A 24,063-nucleotide genomic window follows, 5' to 3' on the forward strand; every position below is an offset into this window, starting at 1 on the left:
AATTTTCCCACATTCAGTGGGAGGAAGGAGGAAGTATTTATTGGGTGGGCATCTACTGTGTTCTCATGATGAAATTTAAGCTTTACACCTGATATAGGTAGTTGGTCTAATTATTTTCAAGGTAGAGATGAGGAAACTAGGCAGAGAGGTTCCGTAGCTTACCTACTGCTGCATGGTAGCACCACGCTGCCCACACTGGGGCATCTGGCATCTGACACAAGAGCCAGGAGCTTCCCAGACTAGAGCACTGCGGTGTGACTGAGTGGGTGGGAGCACGTGTATGAATAGGGGGTCAGTGTTTGCCTCTTCCTTCCTCCCACTGAACTGACCGCAGGGTGTGTGTGTGTGTGTGTGCTGGTGTGTAACAGTGTGTGCTGGTGTGTGACAGTGTGTGCTGGTGTATGTGTGTAATAATGTGTGCTGGTGTGTGTGTAAGAGAATGCACTGGTGTGTGTACGTGTGTAAGAGTGTGTGCCGATGTGTAAGAGTGTGTGTGCTAGTGTATAAGAAAAGGTACTGGTGTATATGTATGTGTGTAAGAGTGTGCTGGTGTGTGTATGTAAGCGTGTGTGCTGGTGTGTGGAAGGGTGTGTGCTGGTGTGTGTATGAGTGTGTGCTGGTGTGTGTGCTTGTGTAAATGTATGTGTGTAAGAGTGTGCTGGTGTGTATGTGTATGTAAGAGTGTGCTGGTGTGTGTGTAAGACTGCTTGTGTGTAAGAGTGTGTGCTGACGTGTGTATGTGTGTATGAGAGTGTGTGCTGGTGTGTGTGTGTAAGAGTGTGTGCTGGTGTGTGTATGTGAGACAGAATGTGTGTATGTGTGTGTGAGAGGAAGAGAGTGAGAGAATGTGTGTGTGTTTGCGGGTGTGTATGTGAGAGAGGGAGAGAGAGATGGGGGACGTGTGTGTGCCTGTGAGAGAGAAAGGTATACTCCTGTGTATGTGTGTATGTGTGACAGTGTGTGTATGTGTATGTGTGACAGTATGAGAATGTGTGTAGTGTGTGTGTGCATGCGTGTGTGTGTACGTGTGTTCGTGTATGCATGTGTGAGAGAGTGCTGTGCGTGTGTGGTGTGTGAGACAGTGTGTGCTGGGGTGTGTGTGTATGTGAGAGGGAGAGTGTGAGTGTGTGTGTGCGAAGGAGGAAGAGTGTGTGAGAGAATGTGTGTGAGAGACTGTGCTTGTGGGAGTGTATGTGAGAGAGAGGGAGAGAGACGGGGGAGAGTGTGAGAGTGTGTGTGTCTGTGAGAGAGGAAGGTATGCTTCTGTGCGTGTATGTGTTGAGTGTGTATGTGAGACAGAGTGCGAGTGTGTATGTGTATGTGTGAGAGAAAGAGAGTTAGAATGTGTGTGGTGTGTGTGTGTGTGTGTGTGTGTGTGTGTGTGTGTGTGTGTGTGTGTGAATGTGTGGCCAGGGAGGGGGACCTCTGTCTCCTGGGCTCCTTATATCAGGGACAGTGTCTGTGCGGTGTGGGTGGGAGTCATAGGGAGGCCTGGGAGCTGAGAGCTGGGAGCAGGCACCAGCCTATTAATGCCGCCCTCCTGAGGTGGGTGCAGATAAGTGGCTCCAGGGGCCGGACTGAGGCCCCTCTAACTGGCTTGTTGCCATGGAGATGCTAGCTGTGAATACAGGCCTAGAAGTCCAGCTCAAGCCTCCCCTTTCTGGCAGGAGAAGACCCCCAGCTGGGGTGTGTTTGGGAAGGGAACTGCAGAGCCATCCCATCCACGCACCCCCATTATTTAAAGCAAAGGCTTCCGTTCCTTCCATTTTCCCTCAGGAGGGCTGTCCTGGGTCAAGGGAGAAAATGGCTGTCTTGATGGTCCCGACACTGGGGAATGGTGGGTCCCCTTGTGGTTGGGTGACCAGGGCAGGCAGGGAAACACATGTGGTTACGCAGCCACACCTGTGTTCCAGACCGTACAGCCAACCCCACCCAGAGACCAGACTCCTGCTGGCATCGGGGACGCTGAGAGGTTCGGGTGGGTCCCCGCGCAGGGGCAAGTTTATGTGAAAACCACCAACTCTCCCGAGGTGGGCTCTACCTGGAGTCAGGACACGTGAGGGTTTTCGTTAATGTTTTCTTGTGAAAAATTTCAGACATTAAAAGCCGGAGAGAGCATTTAATGAACCCCGAGTACCCACTACTCAGTTGCAACAATTATTAGCTTTGTCCATCTCATTTCATCTGTCCCCTCTTTTTTTTTTTTTTTTGCCAGGGTAGTTGAAAGCAAATCCCAGATATCAGGTGACTTCATGTGGAATGACTTCAGTAAGTACCTGTCACTAACTGGCCATGCCAGGATCACACCTGAGGAAATGAACAGTAATCCCATGGTGAGTGTCAGCTGACGCTCAGTCCCTCTTTAACTGCACCCCGCCTCCTCCCGTAAATATGTAAACCCACACTGCAAGGGTGGATGGAGGGCCATGTGGCCGGGCAGCTTCTGTGCTTTAGCTTTGGAGCCTTAAGAGGGTGAGGCTTGAATACCTGTGGCTTTGGGTGGGTGGTTTGCTTTATGGGGCCTCCCTTTCTTCCTATGCCAAAGGTACTGACCTCTCCCAAGGCCGTCGGGAGGATTGAATGAAATTGTATGAGTACAGTACTGGGTACTTGGTAGGGACTCAATGAATGGTGTAGTGCTTACGATATTTTCTATTTTGCACATAAGGAAACAAGTTCAGAGCAGGAGAGTGACTTGCTCGAGCTCACACAGCTCAGAGTGGTTAAGCTAGGATGGAAGCGTGGGTCTTCTAAGTGCTCTGGGATGTGCGTTCAACACAGCCCCCTCACTCCTTCTAATACTGGCCTTGTCTGCCACCACCCCATACTACAAATGGAAATGACACAGAGGGTGACATCGACAGTTCCCTTTTTCTCCATAGCCACTGGATCATGGTGCTGTGGGCTGAGCAGATTGATAGGACATCACTGGGCCTGGCTCTCCAGGAGACCTGGAACGAGATCTTGCCCCTCTCTGGGCCTCAGTTTCCCTATCTGTACCACAAGGGCATTGACCTCCACGTGGTCTTCGAGACCTCTTCCAGTTCTGCTTTGTTTGCACCAGGCTTAGTAAGCCTGGGAATGGGAGAGACGGAGATACTTGAGGCTGATGGGGAGTTGCACAGCCCAAGACCCCAGGCTGCAGGACAGTATGGGGATGAGGGCGATCCCCCCATATTAGAGATCAGGGATGGGGTGGCCCAGCTGGGTGGAAGTGAAGCTCCCCCACCCCCACTGGATTGTGAACCTCTTGAAATTAGGGCTGTGACTTGTACCTTATAAGTATCACATAGATGAGATAAAAAATTTCATCGATGTAATGGATAGAACACTAGATAGGAGATCAGTAAGGAAATAGAAGACTTTAAAAACACTGTAAACCAGCTAGACCTAACAGACACTGCTTTCTAACAGCGATTGAAGAGCACATTCCACCCAGCAACAGCAGAATACACATTCTTCTCAAGCGCACATGGACCATTCTCTAGCATAGATCATATCTTAGGCCACAAATCAAATCTCAATAAATTTAGAAAAATTGAAATTACACAAAATATGTTCTCTGACAACAGAGGAATGAAATTAGAAGGTCAAAAACAGAAGGAAATTTGAAAATTCACAAATATGTAAAAATTAAACAACACACTCCTAACTAACCAAAGGGTCAAAAAATAAATCACAAGGGAAATTAGAAAATACTTTGAGATGAATGAAAACAAAAACACACATACTAAAACTTACGGGATGCAGTAAAAGCAGTGCTCAGAGGGAAATGTATAGCTGTAAACACCTACATTAAAATAGAAGATCTCAAATCAATAACCTTCCACCTTACTGAAAAAACAAAAGCAAACTAAATCCAAAGCAAGCAAATAAAAAAATTAGAGCAGAGATAAATGAAACAGAGAACAGAAAAACGATAGAGAAAAATCAGCAAAACCAAAAGTTGGTTGTCTGAAATGATCTGCAGAATTGACAAACCTTTGGCTAAACTGACTGAGAAAAAAAAAAAGAGAGAGAAAACTGAAATTACTAAAGTCAGGAATGGAAGTGGAGACCTTGCTACTGACCTTACAGAAATAAAAAGGATTATACAATTTCACTGATAGAGAGATTTGAAAGAAGCTCCACGACATTCCTAGAGATTGGAGAGAACATCCGGAAATGGTTGCCAGTAGTTGCCTTCAGAGAAACAGGGCTGGGGAGGGTGGAGCTGGGGTGCCTGCTTTTTATTATAAGTCCTTAAGGGCTATTTTTGTAAATGCTTTGATTGCAAAATATAAGACACATACAAAAAAGTGGACTTTTTAAAAGTACCGCTCAGTAATGTATCACCAAGTGAATATCCATGAAACCACCACTTGGTCAAGGGGAACATTACCACCTCCCCAGAAGCCCCTCCTCTACTCTATCCAATCCTCCTCCCCAAAGGACACCACCATTCTGCCTTTTATGGCAAATACTCTTGCTCTCCTTGATAGTTTTGCCATCTCTACACACAATAGTTGGGTTCAGTTCATGCTCTGGACTTGATAAATCCAATCATGTAGCAGGTCCTCTTTTGGGTCCGGCTTCTTGCATTTTACATTCTGTTTGTGAGATTCCCCATGCTGTTGTAGGAAGCAACCGTTGGCTCAAATTTTCTTAGCTGTATCATATTCCATTTTATGAGTACACCATCATTTATGTGTCCATTCAACTATTGATGGAATGGGCTTTTTAAAAAGCCATGTACCTAAAGATAGGTTGACTAAAATATTTCTGATAAAATGCACATTTAAAATGCAACTCAACACGTTAGTTTAATTTCATCCCTAGGACCCTCATTCCCTTTTCTGCTCCAATAAGTCATGAAGACAGCTTGGGTCTCAGAAGAAAATAGGCCATTTAAGCAGGAGCCCAGAGGGAACACATCTGATAGATGCCCACACCCCCATGGGGTCCTCTCATCAGCCCTTCTCCCCAAATTTTCAGTCTCAAATCGGGGAGGTCACACAGATGGAGAGAAACCACTCTCTCCCTTCCACCCGAGGTCTGCAGATTCCTGACACTCATATGAGTGCACACCCAGGCAGACAGGAAAGAGTGTGCCCCCCACACATGAGCACACATACGGGCACCTATGCCTATCCCAGAAGTGGCGATGCCTGCTGGCACCTGACCAGCAGGCGAGGTCTGTGCACGGAGAAGTTGGTGGAAGAAGAGGAGGGGAAAGAGTGGGGGAAAAATCCCCTCATTTCTGAAGAAATGTCCCAGATTAGATTTGTAAATCAAAAACCAATATATAACATGCAAGAATTGATCTGTTTTATATTCCTCAGTTACATTTTTGTGAAGCACATTTAGAAGATTTAGAACGTATTTGCGCCTGCTGGTTGGGCCATTATATGCTTGAGTTCATACATCTATTTGTGAGGCTATAAAACAGGCATCGACTACCATGTAAATTGTGTTCTCCACAATAAATTATATGCATACTTGCAAAAATACATAACTGCCGTGCCTGGGCCAACGCGGCCAGAATACTAATGAGGGCGAAAGTTGCTTTGTCCCTCTTCCCCGGCTTAATTTAGCCTCTACATCAAAAATTATGTAGAAAAAATCACTTTATCCTCTCACTGAGAAATAAAATAGCACTCATGGGCACCCTCATCTCTTCCCACCCCCCTTCCTTTTAACCGAACACTACCATTTTCATACTAATTTTAGCTACTCCGGGTTTATGGGGAGGAAGCCTAGCTGAGCTGAAGCTGGGGTGCCAGCGGGCTGCCTGCATGTATGAGAAGGCTGTGGGAGTGGGCACGTGCACGCACACACTCACACACACACATATGCATACACACGTATGCACATTCCCTCCATGTGGTTTGAATTCGCTTGTGCCAGGGCATGTTCACAGCATGCACACAGACCTACATGTAAATGTGAAGACTCACCCCAGACACGCATGCACGGACACTCCATGAGCATTTGCCCACATGGCACAGATTCATTCCCTCTCCCCAATACAGACTCCTATGCACAGAGACACACTGGGGAAATTCAGTTCAGTTCGGTTCAATTCAATTCAATCCAGGTCAGTCCAGCAAACACTGACTGAGCACCTATTATATGCCATGTGCTGTACTTGGCATTGGGACTACTGAGATTTTTTTTGAAAAGACAGAATCTCAGCTTATAGCTCAGGGGAAGAGGTAGCTTTAGGAACAAATGCAGACAAGTCAGTGTGCTGAGGGCTGTAGCAGAGGCAGAGAGCATAGAGGTACACTCCCTCACACCCTGGTCATTGTCAGTGTGCATATTTTCCAGTACTCATATGTGCACACACAGGCACACAGAGTCCCTGCACTTACACAGGCACATACCTCACACCACATGGACTCACATGTGCACACACAACACACACATACACACACCGGTACACTCAAGCATCAGCATAGCCACCCTCCCACTGACACCGCATGCTGGTGCCTGCCTCACCTCTGTCTTTCCTGCAAGCCCAAGTTAACCTCACGCCCTGTCTGGCTTGCCCTCTCTTGGGTTCTGTTGCTCTCTGTCTATCCTGGAAGCAGAGCCACTTCCAACAGCAGGCTGGCTAGTTTTGCTCCCAGTTCTCCCAGGGGCCTGCCCAAGGTTCCGTCTTGCTGGGAGCTTCCACAGGCTCACAAGAGGAAGGAGAAGTAGACACAGGAAGATCTCATTTCCATGACCTCAGGCCAGTCCGTGGCCTGTCCCAGGCCTCAGTTTACTCCTTTTCTTTTTCTTTTTTTCTTTCTTTTTTTTTTTTTGAGATGGAGTCTGACTCTGTCACTCAGGCTGGAGTGCAGTGGTGCGATCTCTGCTCACTGCAACCTCTGCCTCCCAGGTTCAAGCAATTCTCGTGCCTCAGCCTCCCGAGTAGCTGGAACTACAGGTACGCATCACTACATCTAGCTGCTTTTTTGTATTTTTAGTAGAGACAGGGTTTCGCCATGTTTGCCAGGCTGGTCTCCAACTCCTGACCTCAGGTGATCCACCCGCATTGGCCTCCCAAAGTGCTGGGATTACAGGCGTAAGCCACCGCATGCCCGGCCTACCCATTTGTAAAATGTGGGAATTGGATGGTCTCTGAGGCCATCAGGCTCCAGATGTCCACAGTTTGTGCTGAAGAAGGTGGCGCCTCAGTCCAAGTCAGAGAGTACGAGACAACTGCAGAGACGCCCCCAATCTGGAGGCATCTCGGCCTCGCTCTGAGCTCCCAGCCTAAGAGAAGCGTTTGACCTCAGGGGCAGGCCTCATGAGGGCAGGAGAAGTCATGTGCTGGAGAAAAGGAGCGGCAAGATGTGGTAGGGGAGAGAAGTCTTGGTGCAAGAGGGCCAGCTTGGATATTTATAGGTGCCAGCCACAGTTCTAGGGGAATTTCATTCTATCTTCAAACACCTGAAGGGCTGCCATGGGGCAGAGGGAAAGGACTTCCTCTGCATGACCCAGTTGGTAGAGCTAGGACAGTGGGAAAGTGGTGGAAGTTGCAAGGAGACAGACAACTTTTGGTTGAATATAGCAATCAGTGTGATTTCTCCGTGCGTGCGCCCGCCTACCAGCATGTGTGGCGTACATTCTGCTGCTGTGTCTTCTGTCTCCTTGCAGCCCTTTCTTTCCTCTACTCCCTATAGCTCATCCTATGGCTTTTCATACCATACTATTTTCTCTTTATCTCAGCTTGTTCTTGGAGTAGAAAATATGTTCTTTTTAAAAATGAACATCAGATTTTTATTGAGGAAAAAATACTAAGTTCACATGATGAAAAATTTAATTGGTCAAAGGGTGTACCGTGAAAAGTAGGTCTCTCTCTCTGGCTGCCCAGGCTCCCCCGGCTCATCATCATCCAGCTTCCTTCTCCAGAAACAACCACTGTTACCAATTGTTATGTGTTTTTTCAGAAATATACTGTGCGTGCAAGCATCTCTCTCTGTTGATCTGTCCTTTATTTAACACAAATATGAGCATACCATGTGCCCCGATCCTTGCTTCCCCTCCCCTCATCCCAACCTAACTACGTAGCTTGGAAGCTGTTTCTGAGGAAAAGTTCTCCATTGGGCAATATCTGACAATGAAATGGGCTAATGAGCTCTCAACACTGGGGATGTGGAGGCACAGGCTAGATGACCACTTAGGGAAAGAAAAATGGGAGAGTTGGGCCCTTCCTTGAAGGAGGAAGGTTACACTCATGCCGTCTAAGGCCCTTTCCATGAAACAGTTTCTTGGATACAAAGAGAACAGCTCTCTTTATCTTGCGTTCTTCCCATTTCTCCCCACTCCCTCCCAGCGCCCCACAAGCTGGGCCAGGGTCACCAGTGTTTAAAGCCGCCCAGCCTTGGCTTCCAGCCCTTGTGTAATTGACAAGAATTCCCCCCCTCCCTAAGAGATGGCCTCTCTCTGTGCCAGCCACATGCCACTAAACTCCAAATTAAGAGGCCCAGCTGAGATTTCTGTCTTATTCCACCTGTACTCCTGGGGCCAATCCTCTTTCATTTCAGGAGGGGAATGGAAGTCAGAGTTTGGATTTGGGAAGGGGGGTAGAGGGGGCTCGCCACCAAAGCTGGTGCCTCTATGCTCCAGAGAGATGTGCGTGTCCTACCATGCGGCTTAAGACTTCTCCAAAACACCGTCCCCCCAAATCCAATAAAATTGCAAATTTCACTGTATTTCACAATATCCTAAATAAACATGAACAGCATGCGTTTCTCTTCCTTGCATCAAATATTAATCTGCCCGTGGCCAGCGCCCGCTCCCCCGCGTGTGTGCGCATGCTGGGTAAACACTGGGGAGATTGTGATGCCAGACCTTCCCTTCTCTTCCCCGAGTCGAGAGCATGACAAATTTTTCTCCTAATTACACCTGCCACTGTTTGCCTTCTAATACTGTAAATCCTCCATCACATAGTTTTTCAGATTCGGGATTAGGTTCTCTTCCTGTCATAAATGATTGGAGGGGGCAGGGATGGGGGAGGAGGCTGGGGTGGCGTGGGCCGCATGGCCTTGCTTTCCACGATTTCGCTGTGAGGAGCCCTGAGCTGGGCACCGGCAGTATGTCCAGGCACCTCGCCCTTGTTCAGGGTGGGAAGGAGATGTCAAGAGGCAGCAGGGAGGAGGGAATGGAGAAAAGATACCTGCACAGGTGTACAGAACCTGCTCACCCAGCTTCATTAGTCCCCCTAGGTGCCCAGGAACCCTGGAGATAATAAAGGTTCTGAGATCCAAGGGAGAAGGTGAATGTGCAGCTTCTGGTGTGGTGCCCAGCACGGAGTTGGTGGACTGTGAACCAGAGCTCCCTTCCCCCTTGCTCTGTCTCCTGGCTGAAGCCATCCTCATCTCTCTCCTGGACTGTGAAACCTGGCTTCCCGCTGTTTTCCACCTCACCTCACCCCTCTCCAAAGAACCTATTGTCCCCAGCTGCCATAGGCTCTTTCTAAGCCCAGAGCCCTCCGTTGAGACAGGCCCTGTCTCAGAACTCCAGCTGACGTCCCACCATGTTTGAGTAGTGTCCAGCCCCGTCCTCTATGGCCCTCCACCACCGTCCACCTCAATTTTCCTGCCTCATGCCCCGTCCTCAGGCTTCCTGTCCACCCACCGTAGACTGAGCCCACCTCGTCCACTGCTTCACCCTTCCCCACATGCGCTGTGCAAACTGCTACCTCCTCTTCTTTGCTCCCTCTGCTTGGAATGGATGCCTGTTGAAATTTCAGCTTTCTTCCCAGGTGTTCACCCCCGATGACACCACCTCCTTGAAGCCCTCCTTTGTGATCCCATGGAGCTTCACATCTACCACATTTGGGACTCAGACCTTTGCCTCATCTGTCAATGGTGTAGGAGGGTCTGTGGGTGCTTTCAAGGTGGAGTCCAGGTCCTAAGCATCTCTGTCACCTCAATACCTCTCTAGTTTCCGAGTCTTGGCACTGCAGAAGGATGATACCCTGTGCATGGTCGGGGGGAGCGTCCTGCTGTTTCTAAATCTCATGACCAAGTCAACTGCCTGCTCCAGCTGTGGGAGAGAATGGGCAGCTGGCCACCTGGCAGGTAACAGTGAACCCCAGCCAGCACAAGAGGATCAACCCCTCCAAGCTATGGTGACAGAAGGAGGAAGGAGGACATTGAAAAGCCCACACCTTCCCTTCCCTCCCCCGCTGCAGCCTGCGCTGGTCTCATAGGGTCCTCTCCCAGTTGCCTGTGTGTCTGGAGCATCCAAGCTGTACAAAGGACACCCAAATCATTCTCCAGGGGTTTTGGCATATGCAGCGTTATTGGCTATTTTGATTTGATGAGGGAATGTAGGTAACAGCTGTGGCTTCTTATTACCCTGGGTTCCTAGAGGCCCTTCTGCCTCCAGGTCTGCCCCAGCCCATTGGCGCAGGAGGACCCCATCCCACTGTGTCTGAAACCTCGAGATGGGCTAAGAGGGGCAGTCTTGGGTGGACTCCAGGCTACCCTGGTGAGGTCTCCATCCTTTCAAAGCTCCCCTGGAGTTGTTCTCGAAGCCTCTCAGAGTCAACTTGTTCAGCTTGAATAATAACTGTCCCTGGCCCTGTCCCCTCCCCACACATTTCACCTTCAAAGGGCCGGGAGAAATTTCCCTAATTAATTAACTCCTCTGCAGCCTGCCCTCCATGTCACTGGGTGATTAATTGTCACTGTGACTTTAAATCCAGGGGCGGAGGGAAGTTGGCAGTGGTGGAGGCCAGAAGCAGGGATGCTGGGGGTTGGCGGAGGCAGCCTGAGGGCCTTTCCTGGGGTTGGAAGACCCCCACCTCATCCCCATTCTTGTCCTTGCCCAGGGCCTGGCCAAGAGGCCCCAGAGCCAGACCACAAATACATCCATCAATAATCAATCAATGAGTCTCAAATAGAGATGGTGAGAACTAGGCCATTCTGGGAGAGATGGGGTGGCTCCTGCCTATTCTAAAGTCTGCAAAACAGGGTAGCAGTTAAGAACATGGGCTTTGGAGTCAGGAGGAACTGAATTCTAATCCTGACTCTTTCTCTTTCCAGCCGTGTGGCTGATGGCAGGTCACTTTGCCTTCTGGGGTCTCAGTGTCCTCACCTATACAATGGGGATGAGCAAATAGGACCTACCTCCCAGGACACCTGGGAGGATGAAATGAGATCACGTGTGTGAAGCTCTTAGCATGGCAGCATGGCACGGGGGACACAGCAAGTGCAGAGGACGCAGCAACAGTGTGGCTGCTGCTGCTACATCACGGAGGCTATAAGGCCAGACTCCTCGTCCCCAGTGCCCCGCTAGGTCCCTTGCCCCTCCAGCTCTGTTGTCTTTAGTGGCTCTTCCTCCTCACCCACTCCTCTGTGCAGAGTCACACAGCCCAACGCAGCTGCTGCACTCACCTGCTGCATGACCCTGGGCAAGGTGCTTACTTTCCTTACATCTGCATTTCCTGATTTAGAAAACGGTAAAGCTGCCCTGCCTGCATGCTTCCAAGGCTCTGGCACACACACGAGGATGTAGCCCAGCCCTTCCTCCAAGGAGTTCCATGACAGGAAAGACAGAAGGGGAAAGAAATACTTGCAAATTTGGTGTGAGCTATGACAGAGGTGCACGGACATTCAGCAGGAGGCAGGCAATGGCATCACAGGCTCAGAGTGCAGAAAGAAGATGACTCCACACATAATAGTTGCTCAGTAAACATCTTTTCCCTTGTCCAGCCTTACTCTCTCCACGTAGCCTAACTTTTTAGACTCAGCTTCTTTCCACCTCAGAACCCCAATCTCTGTCCTTTCTGCTGAGCCTGCAAAATCTGGAAGGAGGGATAGAAGACGGGCCCCTTGGGGAGCCCCTCCTATCATCACCAACCTTAGCTAACATTTGCTGTTTACTGTTTCCAGGCACTGGGCGGGTGTTCTGCATAGATTAATCTAATTGAATCCACGCAACAGCTCCACGGAACAGTTGTCAAGGCTGACCCAGAACCTAAGGGAGACAGACCAGAGGGATAAATCCAGGTAGGCTTCCTCTGGAGCTGCAGAGACTTAGGGTTTGAAAAGTGGGTGTGGCCAAAGAGGGGCGGTCCCGTCCGAAAAAGCAAATGACTGGCCCTCAGACTCCTGGCAAGACCCCAGGAGGCCTGTGGTGCTCAGGTTTATTCACTTCATTCACTAGTTTAAGGAAGCTTCATTGATCTTGTGCCGTGTAGTGGGGAGTTCAGTAAGCCCAGCCCCATCTCATCTCAGCAGCTCCTCTCCGCCGGAGTTCAGCCACCCTAGGCGCTCTGTGAGAAAGGTACAGAAGGTGTCTGGGACTTAAAGCAGGCTCATAGGAATCTTTGGGATCTTTCAGTGCAGCTCCATGCTCCCAGTGAGTGTGTGGTGTGGGGCGGGCATGGGGCGGTGAGGAGTGAAGGGGTGTGGAGGGAGGGGAACCAGCCTTGCTCAAGGTCACAGGGGTTCTTAGTAATAGAACCCAGACCACTGGGCACCAGGGTTTTCCAGAACAGGATTCCCAGTGGGTGTGGTGTGGCTGGGGAAAGGGAGGGCTGTGATTGCTGCCATATGAAGGTAGGGGGAGAGCTGTCAGAAACAGCATTTGGGGGAACAATCAGGGTGGAAACAGTATCCAGAAGGTCAGGATGCCAAAATTTTGTAGGCAGCACAGGGTAAATTAAACAGATTTTGAAGCAAACACACACATCTTACTGACCCGCCCCTTCTCAAGCTGTGCGACTACAGGCAAGTTACTTCACCTCTCTGGGCGTCAGTCTGCTGAATGTGAAGTGTTTAGTTCTCAGAAAGGCTAAGACAAATGTCCATTTTCTTCTTTTTCCTTTCGCTACTTGCCCCCTCCCTGGGAGCTTCACCCTCACTGTGGTTCCTGGTGGACTCATTCATTCATTCGACAGGGGACCCATTTAGTACCAGGTACTGTTCTAAGCACTGGAGATAAGGAGTGAACAGACAAAAGCATCTACCCTCAGGGGGTTTACACTCTAGTGGAGGGAGACAGACAGCAAATTACATCAGTTATTTAAGTGTTTGAGTGCTTGTATAAGTGCTATACAGAATGAAGCAGAAAGGGGACATAGAGGGTGTTGTGGGAATGGGTTCAATTTTAAAGAGAGTAGTCAAGGAGGGCCTCATTGAGAAGGTGACATTTGAGCAAAGACCTGACTGAGGCAAACTCTGCTGATTTTGGGGGAAAGAACTCCTGGGCAGAGGGAACAGCCAGCACAAAGGCCCTGAGGAAGGATTGGCCTGGCCAGTTCAGGGAGAGGCGAGGAGGCCAGAGAGGCCAGTGGAAGGAGGGAGGCCGGCATGGTAGGAGGTGAGGTCACGGGGAGGAGGCCAAGGGAGCCAGATGGGGCGGTGCTCACAGACCATTGCAAGGGCTTTGACTCTGAAGGAAGCTGAGAGCCAGGCAGGGTTTGATCAGGTCAGGGACACAGTATGACTTAGAACGAGGTTCCTCTGGCTACTGGTCAAGAGCAGGCTGTGGGGGAACAAGGGTGGAAGCCCATTTGGAGGCTACTGCAGTCACCCAGGTGAGAGGCAGTGGTGGAGAGCAGTGATCAGATTCCGGATGAATTTTGCAGGGAGAGCTACCCAGGTTAGCTGATGGATTGGCTGTGGGGTTGAGTGAGAAAGAAAGGAGTCAAGGGCGATGAGGCTCGGAGGGGTTAGGATGGGCTGCTTCTGAGTGTGCTGTGAGCCAGTGCCTTTCTCTTGTACAGAACATGTCTGGACTGCTGTCTCCAATAGCCTATACCCTCCAGTTCCCTTCTCTCCTGCTCCCTGGAGCTCTGTGGCAGCCATTTCTACTACAGCATGGGCCTTGCATGGGAGCTGTAAGGGAGGCATGTGCACACACACGCACACTCACATGTACGTGTGTGCATGGGCTGCCTCCAAGAGCTTCGATCCCGTTTTATGTGATTGCATGAAGGCCACCCTCCTCTGATGAAGAATTGTTAAGGAGGCCAGGTGTCGTGGCTCACGCCTGTAATCCCAGCACTTTGAGAGGCCAAGGCGGGCGGATCACTTGAGGTTAGGAGTTCGAGACCAGCCTGGCCAGCATGGCAAAACCCCGTCTCTACTAAACATACAAAAATTAGCCGGGCATGGTGGTGTGTGCCTGTAGTCCCAGCTACTTGGGAGGCTGAGGCAGGAGAATCGCTTGAACCTGGGAGGCGGAGCTTGCAGTGAGCCGAGATCACGCCACTGCACTCCAGCCTGGATGACAGAGCAAAACTCTGTCAAAAAAAAAAAAAAAAAAAAAGAAAGAAAGAAAGCAAAGGAAAGAAAGAAAGAGAAAGAAAGTAAGAAAAGAAAAGAAGCTGAAGCCCTTCCATATGTCTGAGCCTCGGTGTATTCATCTGAGAAATGGGCGTGAGGATTGTGGAAGAACCCTGGGCTGGGCTAAGGGCTAGGCGGGTAGGAGCTAGAATGCCTGGATATTGTTGCCATGAAGCTAGGAGAGGGCTGGAGGTTCAAGAAGGTTTCTAGATACCTGGGTTGGGGGAGGGGGTGCAGAGGGAGTGGGGTCAAGGTATGAGGCATGAGTCAAGGGTGTGGGGTTGGAGGGCGGGGTGTGAGAGGTGGGCCCTGGGAAGAGCTGAGGGATGGGTCTGGGAGGGATGAGGTGCTTGGTAAGTATTTGGTAGAGGGCGCAGCAGGTACTCTGGCGAGGCGCTGGGCACTGCAGCATATATGCTGGGTGCGTGATGAGCCCTCTAGGTGTTCAGGGCTCTCTGGTGAACGCACATCACCTTGTTTACCTCCTTTCCTACTCCTGTCCCCTTCGCCAGCTCCACACTGCCCCCTGGCAGTGCCTCGTGTGCACCAGAAGTGAGTCCTCCCCGGGGCCTTGGCATTCTGTTCCCTCTGCCAGGATTGCTTATCCTGGATGTCCATGTGCTCTCTTGGCTTCTCCACAGCTCTGCTCACAGGTCCTCCCCAGCCAGGCCTTCCCTGACCCTATCCAATCTGCAGCCCCACCCAGCGCTCCCTCTTCCCTTCTCTGACTTCATTTCTTTCCATAGCGTGTGCCACCATCTTTCATCTATTTCACTGATTTTGCTTATTATCTCCTTCCTCTAGAAGCTAAGCTCCATGTGGGTAGGGACTTCTGTTTTTTTTGTTTGTTTGTTTTGTTTTGTATTGTTTTTGAGACAGAGTGATGCTCTGTTGCGCAGGCTGGAGTGCAGTGGCACGATCTCAGCTCACTGCAACCTCTGCCTCCGGGTTCAAGCGATTCTCATGCCTCAGCCTCCTGAGTAGTTGGGGTTACAGGTGTACAACACCATGCCCAGCTAGTTTTTTGTATTTTTAGTAGAGACTGGGTTTCACCATGTTGGCCAGGCTGGTTTTGAACTCCTGACCTCAAGTGATCTGCCCATCTTGGCCTCCCAAAGTGCTCGATTACAGGAGTGAGCCACCACACCTGGGCTGTTGGTTTTTAACGGTGGTAAAATGTAGATATAGTACTTATTATTTCAATCATTTGTAAGAGTACAATTCAGTGGCATTAAATGCATTCTCACTGTTGTGTAAGCATCCCTGTCTATACCCTATACTTTTTCATCATCTCCAAAATAAACTTTGAGCCCATTAAACAATAACTTCCCCATCCCTCCTCCCCCCAGCTCCTGGTAACCTCTATTCTATTTTCTGTCTCTGAATTTGCCTATTCTAGGTACCTTATATAAGTGGAATCCTACAATATTTGTCCTTTTGTGTTTGGCTAACTGTACTTAGCATAATATTTTCAAGTTCGATCTATGTTGTACTATATATCAAAATTCCATTACTTTTTATGGCTGAATAATATTCCATCACCTGTACACACAATATTTTGGCTACAACTGCATGCTCTGTGCCTGGCATAGTGCCTGACTCATGGTCAGTGCTCAGTAAATATTTGTTGAATGACTGAGTGAATGAATGAATGACTGAGTGAATGAATGAATGACTGAGTGAATGAATGAATGACTAAGTAAATCAATGAATGAATGAGTAGAAGGGGTGACGAGTCTTTATGGTTTTGTTTTTGTTTTAGAACCATCACGTTTGAGATCCTAGAGAAGTGTTTGCATAGAGATAACAATAAGTGCCCCTGGATGTTGTGGAGAAAGGGGGCTGAGGGGTAAATGGTGTGTGAACAAGGGTATGAAGAGGGGGTACAGCTGGTCTCCCCGAAAGGGGTTCCTTCCTGCCCCCGGCAGAGCACCTCCACCCTCCCTTCGTCACTCCAGAGGAGTCTGGGGCGAGAAGTCTTTTGCAGGAATCCAGTCTCAGGCTCCCTGCCCCTGGCCTGCTTTGGCTTCTCCTCTCCCTTTGGGGTGCCTGGAGTGTATATGGGGTGCTCAGAGTGTATGTGGGGTGCTCTGTGCCTCAAGAGGGGGCCCCAGGTCTGGCAGGCTGGAGACGATGTCCCTGCCGGGCAGCTGTCCTCAACCTGAGATTGCCGAGGGTCTGAACTCACCCATGAGAGGGTCCAGATGTCCAGCCTCATCCCTGCTAATTAGTGCAATTAATTAGCAACTGGCTTCATGGCTCTGGGAGTCCTGAGCTCCTTTGGCATGCTGGAACAGTACTGCAAACAGGTGTCGGGGGAGTTATGGGGGTCAGCGAAGGAGATAGACTGTAGGCTGACCCTTCCCTGGACAGAGCCCCCTGCCCAAGAGTGATTGCAGTGGCTTTTCTCTCTTCTGTCTGGCTGGGCCCAGGAAAGCCATGCCTGGGAAATGGTGGGATAACGGGAGGAGGCCCAAGTCCCACAGCCAGAGCTGCAGAAGGAATAGGAAACACAGTGTCACCTATTCCGGGTTGTTGCAGGAAACCGGGGCTCTGCCAGAAGATCCCCTGAGCCCTGCAGGAGATACAGCCCCTGTCCTGGGAGATGTCCCCAGTCTGATTTTGCAGATACAATCACTGCCCTGGGGGAGCTCCTGGTCAGACTGGGGAATTAAGTAGAAGACACAAATTTGAGGCTGGGCGCAGCAGCTCATACCTGTAATCCCAGCACTTTGGGAGGCCAAGGCGAGCGGATCACTTGAGGTCAGGAGTTTGAGACCAGCCTGACCAACATGGTGAAATCTGTCTCCACTAAAAATACAAAAACGATTAGCTGGGTGTGGCGGTGCACACCTGTAACCCCAGCTACTCGGAGGCTGAGGCAGGAGAATTGCTTGAACGCAGAAGGCAGAGGTTGCAGTGAGCCAAGGTCGTGTCACTGCACTCCAGCCTGGGTGACAGAGTGACTCTGTCTCAAGAGAAAAAAAAAAAAAAAAGAAGGGACACAAATTTGAGAAAACAGTCCCTGGGCTCTTTGAGTAACACAGAGATTAAGTGCCAAAGGAGGATGTCCAGAGAAGGGAGGGCGGGTCCTAGGGGGAGGAGCTGTCCCTCTGACCTTGAAGGAGTAGAGGGCAGATCTCAGCGGGATGCCCTTGAGCTTCCTGGAAACAGTGAGTGGCAGCACTGAGTTGGGACTCATTTGAGGGAGAGGGTGGCCAAGACACAGTACAGACCAGGCAGGCAAGAGCCTTTGGACTTCAAGCTAGAGATGGGAGGCACCACACCTACTCAAGGTTGGGGAGAAAAACTGCCACTGACCTCCATGAATAGGGGCTGGAGGAGTGCGGGCCCAGCTTGGGGGATAGAATCAGAGAAGCAGCAAGCTCCCACCACCTAGGGAAGATGTTCCTGGTGACGTCATTGCTACCAACTGGCCATGAGCAAGAAAAAGAGGGTGGCTGGGGAGAATCACAGTCTGGAGCGAGGTGTTTGGGATGAAGGGATAAGTATTTTCCATTTTGCTTTAGCTTTTTTAAAGGTCCCAGAGGGGCATTCACATAGAGATGACAAGCTATCAGGCGGGGGTCTGGGGCTGAGGAAAGCGGTCAGGCCAGAGGTTAAAGATTCAAGGCAGCCTAACACCTTTACCTTGCACTAATGAGATGTTAATAAAGATGTCCCTATTCTTCTGTGTGTGGTCTATGGAACAGCAGCATCAACACCACTTGAGAGTTTGTCAGAACTGTAGAATCTTGGGTCCCATCCTGAACTGACTGCTATGGTTTCAATGTCTGTGTCCCCTCCAAAATGCATGTTGAAACCAGATCCCCAATGCAACAGGATTAGGAGGTGGGGCCCGTAGGAGATGATTAAGTCATGAGGCCTCCACCCTCATGAATAGATTAGCATCCTTATAAAAGGGCTTGAAGGAACTAACTAGGCCCTTTTTGCCCCTCTTCTTTTCTGCCATGTGAGGACACAGTAACAATGTGCTGTGCTGGAAGCAGAGAGCAGCCCTCTCAGGCACAGAATTTGCCAGTGCCTTGATCTTGGACTTCCCAGCCTCTAGAACTGCAAGAAACAAATTTCTATTATTTATGTATTACCCAGTCTGTGATATTTTCATTATAGCAGCACAAGTGGACTAAGACACGGACTAATCAGATTCTGCATCTTAACAGGGTCCTCCAGTGATTCGTGTGCACATTGAAGTTCAAGAGGCTCTGCTCCAGATGCTATCATTATTCTCCTAATTTTATGGTTGAGGAAGCTGAGCCTCTGATGGTGAAGAAGATGGCGAGGCATTGGCTGGAGGGGAGAGTTCAGGTACTTAAAGTACCTGGGTTTAAAGTTCAAGGGGCGTAAGTTTCCCAGTGGGGAGCAGGGAACATATGTTGTGCAGTGCTGTGATAGTAAATGTTTAACAATCGATTTGAGGAATGGGGGGGAGTCCTGATTTGAAGTGTTTGCCAATTTCCATGGTGTAACTACTCACCATGGTGAATTTCAAATTACTAACCTGGTGTCACTGAACATGGCCTTGGAAAGAGACAACCACGATTGGCTCCAATACACCACCAGACGTTCACCAGGAACATCTTCCCTAGGTGGTGGGAGCTTGCTGCTTCTCTGATTCTATCCCCCAAGCTGGGCCCGCACCCCTCCAGCCCCTATTCATGGAGGTCAATGTCAGTTTTTCTCCCCAACCTTGAGTAGGTGTGGTGCCTCCCATCTCTAGCTTGAAGTCCAAAGGCTCTTGCCTGCCTGGTCTGTATTGTGTCTCGGCCACCCTCTCCCTCAAATGAGTCCCAACTCATTTGGGATCTATATGTGTACACGTATTTTCTTAGCTTAAGAGAAAAATCCGAAGAAACAGATCCAACCCTTCCCCTACCAGCTTTAACCTCTGTTCACTCCCTCCACACCCCTAAATGTGGACAGACAGACAGAAAGACTGGCAGACGGATGGTGCTGTGCTAGTACCTCTGCATATGATTAGCCTACGGTGTTGCATGTGTCTGTCCCCTTTCTTGGGGATAGGATCAGTGACATGTTGGCCCCTGCCCCCTATCCTAACTAAATGTCACTTTCAGCCAGACTGTTCCAGCAGGTTCTCCTCAGAGAGTGAGCGCTGGGAGCTTGGAGCCCAGGCCTGGGTAGATACCAGTGGTCAGACATGCCTAGTTTTTACTTTTTTCAGCTGGCAACTTGATTTCTCCTAAGCCTGAGACCACTGTGTGGGTGGGGCCTGAGTAAGCAGCCTGGTGCCACGACCAGCCCCAGCTGTAGCCTGTTCTTCCTGTATTACCCAGAGCCTTCCGGGTCTGGGCTGTTGCCCCGTCTTTCTTTTGGAAAGTTGAGGACCATGGGACACCTGCACAGAGCTCAAAGCTCTAAGCTTCTAGTCTTCCATTGCTGCTTATTCACGAGTGGTCCTAGGAACCCATTTATGACATTTACACACTTGTTTAGGGTGCTTTTGCATTCATAAAACGCTTGGATGTACATTGTCTTATTTCATCCTGATAAGAATCTTGCAGGGCAGGTGCTATTATACTCTATTTTTTCTTTTCAAATTCATTAGAATATTGAACTTTTTTAGTTAGCAGAGGAAGCAGGGCCTTCATGGCATTAAGAGAATTGTGTGACGTCACCAGGCTGGGACGGGCCGGGCTGCACTGCAGCTGAGGTTCAGTTTACCCACCGTAAGTGAGATGGGCAGGCTCAGTTCTCTTTAAAGTCTCTTCCAGCTCTGACATTCTGGACATTGGAAAGGTCAGGGGAAAAAAATGCCAGGAGCTCTTTTATTTTTTTAAACAGGGACATTCTGCAGAGGGGACTGGGTGTCTGCAAGTGCATGGATATGTGTGTGCATGTGTGTGGATGGGTAGACATGAGTGTGTGAGAATGCGGCTGTATTGAGGGTACATGAATGTGTGTGTAGGTGCCAAGGTGTGCCTCTGGGTGTTGGTATTGTGTGTACAGGTGTGGTTGCATGTGTGTGTGTAAGGTGTGTAGGTGCATAGGTGTTGCTGTGGGTGCAGGGTGCTGTATGACAGTGAGTGTGCCAGTGTGTGATGGAGTGTGTGTGGATATGTGAATAGGTGTGTATATGTGAGTGTACCAGTGTGCAACGGAGTGTGAGTGTGGATGTGTGAATAGGTATGTATAGTGAGTTATAGTGAGTGTGCTGGTGGGTGACGAAGTTTGAGTGTGGATGTGTCAATAGGTGTGTATAGTGACTGTGCTGGTGTGTGACAGTGTGAGTGTGGATATGTGAATAGGTGTGTATATGTGAGTGTGCCAGCATGTGATGGAGTGTGAGTGTGGATGTGTGAATAGGTGTGTATAGTGTGGCAGTGTGTGATGGAGTGTGAATGTGGATGGTGAATAGGTGTGTATAGCGACTTGCTGATGTGTGATGCAGTGTGAATGTGGATGTGTGAATAGGTGTGTATATGTGAGTGTGGATATTTGAATAGGTGTGTATAGTGAGTGTGCCAATGTGTGATGGAGTGTGTGGATGTGTGAATAGGTGTGTATAGTGGCTGTGCTGGTGTGTGATGGTGTGAGTGTGGATGTGTGAGGTGTGTATAGTGACTGTGCCAGTGTGTAATGGAGTGTGAATGTGCATGTGTGAATAGGTGCGTATAGTGAGTGTGCCAGTGTGTGATGCAGTGTGAATGTGGATGTGTGGGTAGGTGTGTATATGTGAGCGTGGATGTGTGAATAGGTATGTATAGTGAATGTGCCAGTGTGTGATGGAGTGTGAGTGTGGATGTGTGAATAGGTGTGTATAGTGACTGCAGTGGTGTGTAAGAGTGTGAGTGTGGATGTGTGAATAGGTGTGTATAGTGAGTGTGCCAGTGTGTGGTGGAATGTGAGTGTGGATGTGTGAGGTGTGCATAGTGAGTGTGCCGGTGTGTGATGGAGTGTGAATGTGGATGTGTGAGTAGGTGTGTATATGAGTGTGGATGTGTGAATAGGTTTGTACAGTGAGTGTGCTGGTGTGATGGAGTGTGGATGTGTGAGTAGGTGTGTATACTGAGTGTGCCAGTGTGTGATGGAGTGAGTTTGGATTTGTGAATAGGTGTGTATAATGAGTGTGCTGGTGTGTGATGGAGTGTGAGTGTGGATGTGTGAGTAGGTGTGTATAGTGAGTGTGTTGGTGTGTGATAGTGTGAGTGGATGTGTGAGTAGGTGTGTATGGTGAGTGTGTTGGTGTGTGACAGAGTGTGTGGATGTGTGTGTAGGTGTGTGTGGTGAGTGTGCTCGTGTGTGATGGAGTGAGTGTGGATGTGAGTAGGTGTGTATAGTGAGTGTGTTGGTGTGTGACAGTGTGAGTGGATGTGTGAATAGGTGTGTATAGTGAGTGTTGTGTGTGATGGAGTGAGTGTGGATGTGTGAGTAGGTGTGTATGGTGAGTGTGTTGTGTGTGACGGAGTGTGAGTGGATTTGTGAATAGGTGTGTATAATGAGTGTGCTGGTGTGTGATGGAGTGAGTGTGGATGTGAGTAGGTGTGTATAGTGAGTGTGTTGGTGTGTGACAGTGTGAGTGGATGTGTGTAGGTGTGTATAGTGAGTGTGTTGGTGTGTGACAGTGTGAGTGGATGTGTGTGTAGGTGTGTATGGTGAGTGTGCTGGTGTGTGACAGAGTGTGAGTGGATGTGTGAATAGGTGTGTATGGTGAGTGTGCTCGTGTGTGATGGAGTGTGAGTGTGGATGTGTGTAGGTGTGTATAGTGAGTGTGCCGGTGTGTGACAGTGTGAGTGGATGTGTGAGTAGGTGTGTATAGTGAGTGTGCCGGTGTGTGACAGAGTGAGTGTGGATGTGTGAATAGGTGTGTGTGGTGAGTGTGTTGTGTGTGACGGAGTGTGAGTGGATGTGTGAATAGGTGTGTATAGTGAGTGTGCCGGTGTGTGAGTAGGTGTGTATAGTGAGTGTGCCGGTGTGTGATGGAGTGTGAGTGTGGATGTGTGAATACGTGTGTATAGTGAGTGAGTGTATATTGGGAGAGAGAAAACGTGGCGCAGCACCGATTGACGTCTGTCTGTCCTTCCACCTCTCCCAGCACCCTCGTCCCCACCTCCCCACCCTGTGGTCCCTTCGTCCTGATCCTCAAAGGCTCTGTAGGGGTTCTGGGGCTGAACGCCTGCCTGCCTCCTCCCCTTCCCCCACTGAGGGCCAGGATACACTCCCGGCCGGAGCGGGTGGCCACAGTCCCTTTCCCCTGGGCCAGTGCCTGCGACGGGTGCTGGCTTAGCCGAGGAGCGATACAATGGCACATATGGTCCTGAGTGCCGGGTGCGGCCCAGGGCCCCTTACTCAGTGCCATCGGGATTAGAGCTAATGAGTTGGAAGGAGTTAACAATGCTTGGGGCCAGCGGAGGCCCAGGAGACCTCTCAGGCCCCGCGCTGTGGCCGCCTTTCACCACTGAGGTGTAATCCGCTTTGAAATCAAAGGTGGTACAAAGTATGAATTTAAATTTGACATTTACGGCTCCGGTGAGATGACGTATTCTGGAAAGGTCTCTTCTTCTTTAAGGGGGCTGGGGGTGGAGGAGAAGGCAGGGGGAGGGGAGGAGAGTGAAGCCATCTGCTCTGAGAGGAAGGCCCAGGCTCGTCCAGGCCTGGCCAACTTTCCCCCCATGGCTTGGACTGGGGGAAAGGGGTGGGGTGGGAGTTTTGGGGGCAGATGGGAAGAAGGAGGGGGTGGCATCATTCATCCTCCCAGCCTCAATTCAGAGGGTCCCCCTAGCATAGGGCTCCCTGATCCCTAGGAAGGAGTCCCTAAGAAGACAAAGCCGAATTCTTGCCAAAAAGATCTTTAGCCCCATTTTTTTTTCTGTTGGATTTTTAAAGTTTTTTTTAAAACATTGTGGTAAAACATATATAACTTACACCATTTCAATCATTTTTAAGGGTACAATTCAGTGGCATTAATTACGTTTCACAGTGTTGTACAACCACGACCACTCTGTTTCTAAAACTTTTCACCACCCCAAACAGAAACCCTGTACCTATTGAGCAATAACTTTCTATTCTCTTCTTCCCATAGCCCGCGGTAATGTCTACTTTCTGTCTCTATGAATTTGCCTTTTCTAGGTATTTCCTGTAAGTGGAGTTATACAATATGTGTCCTTTTGTGCCTGGCTTATTTCACTTAGCATTGTGTCCTCAAGCTTTATCCACGTTGTAGCATGTGTCATAACTTAATTCTTCTTAATGGTGCGTAGGATTCCATCCTATGTCTATGTCACATTTTGTGTTTCACATTTTGTGTTTCCATTCACTGGTTGATGGACACTTCATAATGCTGCAATGAACACGGGTGTACAAGTATCTGTTTGAGTCCCTGTTTTCAGTTCCTTTGGCTCTATACCTAGGAATAGACTTGCTATCATATGGTAATTTTAGGTTTCACTTTCTGAGGAATCTCCAAACTGTTTTCCACGGTGGCTGCACCGTGTTACAGTCACACCAGCAATACACAAGGGTTCCAATGGTGCCACATCCTCTCCAATGCTTATTTTCTGTGTGTTTCTGTTTTAATTATAGCCATCCCAGTACGATGGAGTGATAGCTTCCTGTGGTTTGTTTGTTTTGAGACAGAGTCTCTCTCTATCGCCCAGGCTGGAGTGCAGTGGCACGATCCTGGCTCAAGGCAACTTCTGCCTCCTGGGTTCAAGCGATTCTCCTGCCTCAGCCTCCCGAGTAGCTGAGATCACATGTCTGTTTGCTAATTTTTGTGTTTTTAGTAGAGATGGGGTTTTGCCATGTTGGCCAG

At 49.5% G+C, this 24,063-nt stretch overlaps 2 long non-coding RNA genes across 2 annotated transcripts in view; both read left to right on the forward strand.

Moving 5' to 3' along the window:
* LOC134735208 (uncharacterized) overlaps positions 1–24,063 on the forward strand; it is a 107,252-nt gene that overhangs the window by 36,844 nt on the left and 46,345 nt on the right. The window lies entirely within an intron of this gene.
* The window catches only part of LOC134735205 (uncharacterized), a 39,800-nt gene that overhangs the window by 6,006 nt on the left and 9,731 nt on the right, over positions 1–24,063 (forward strand). The window contains exons 2-4 of the long non-coding RNA XR_010118040.1: positions 2,216–2,333; positions 11,874–11,990; positions 18,458–18,602. This is a non-coding gene — a long non-coding RNA (uncharacterized lncRNA). The remainder of the gene's footprint in view (positions 1–2,215; positions 2,334–11,873; positions 11,991–18,457; positions 18,603–24,063) is intronic.

The sequence above is a fragment of the Symphalangus syndactylus genome, chromosome 20 (genome assembly GCF_028878055.3).
Source record: "Symphalangus syndactylus isolate Jambi chromosome 20, NHGRI_mSymSyn1-v2.1_pri, whole genome shotgun sequence".
Lineage (NCBI taxonomy): Eukaryota > Metazoa > Chordata > Mammalia > Primates > Hylobatidae > Symphalangus > Symphalangus syndactylus.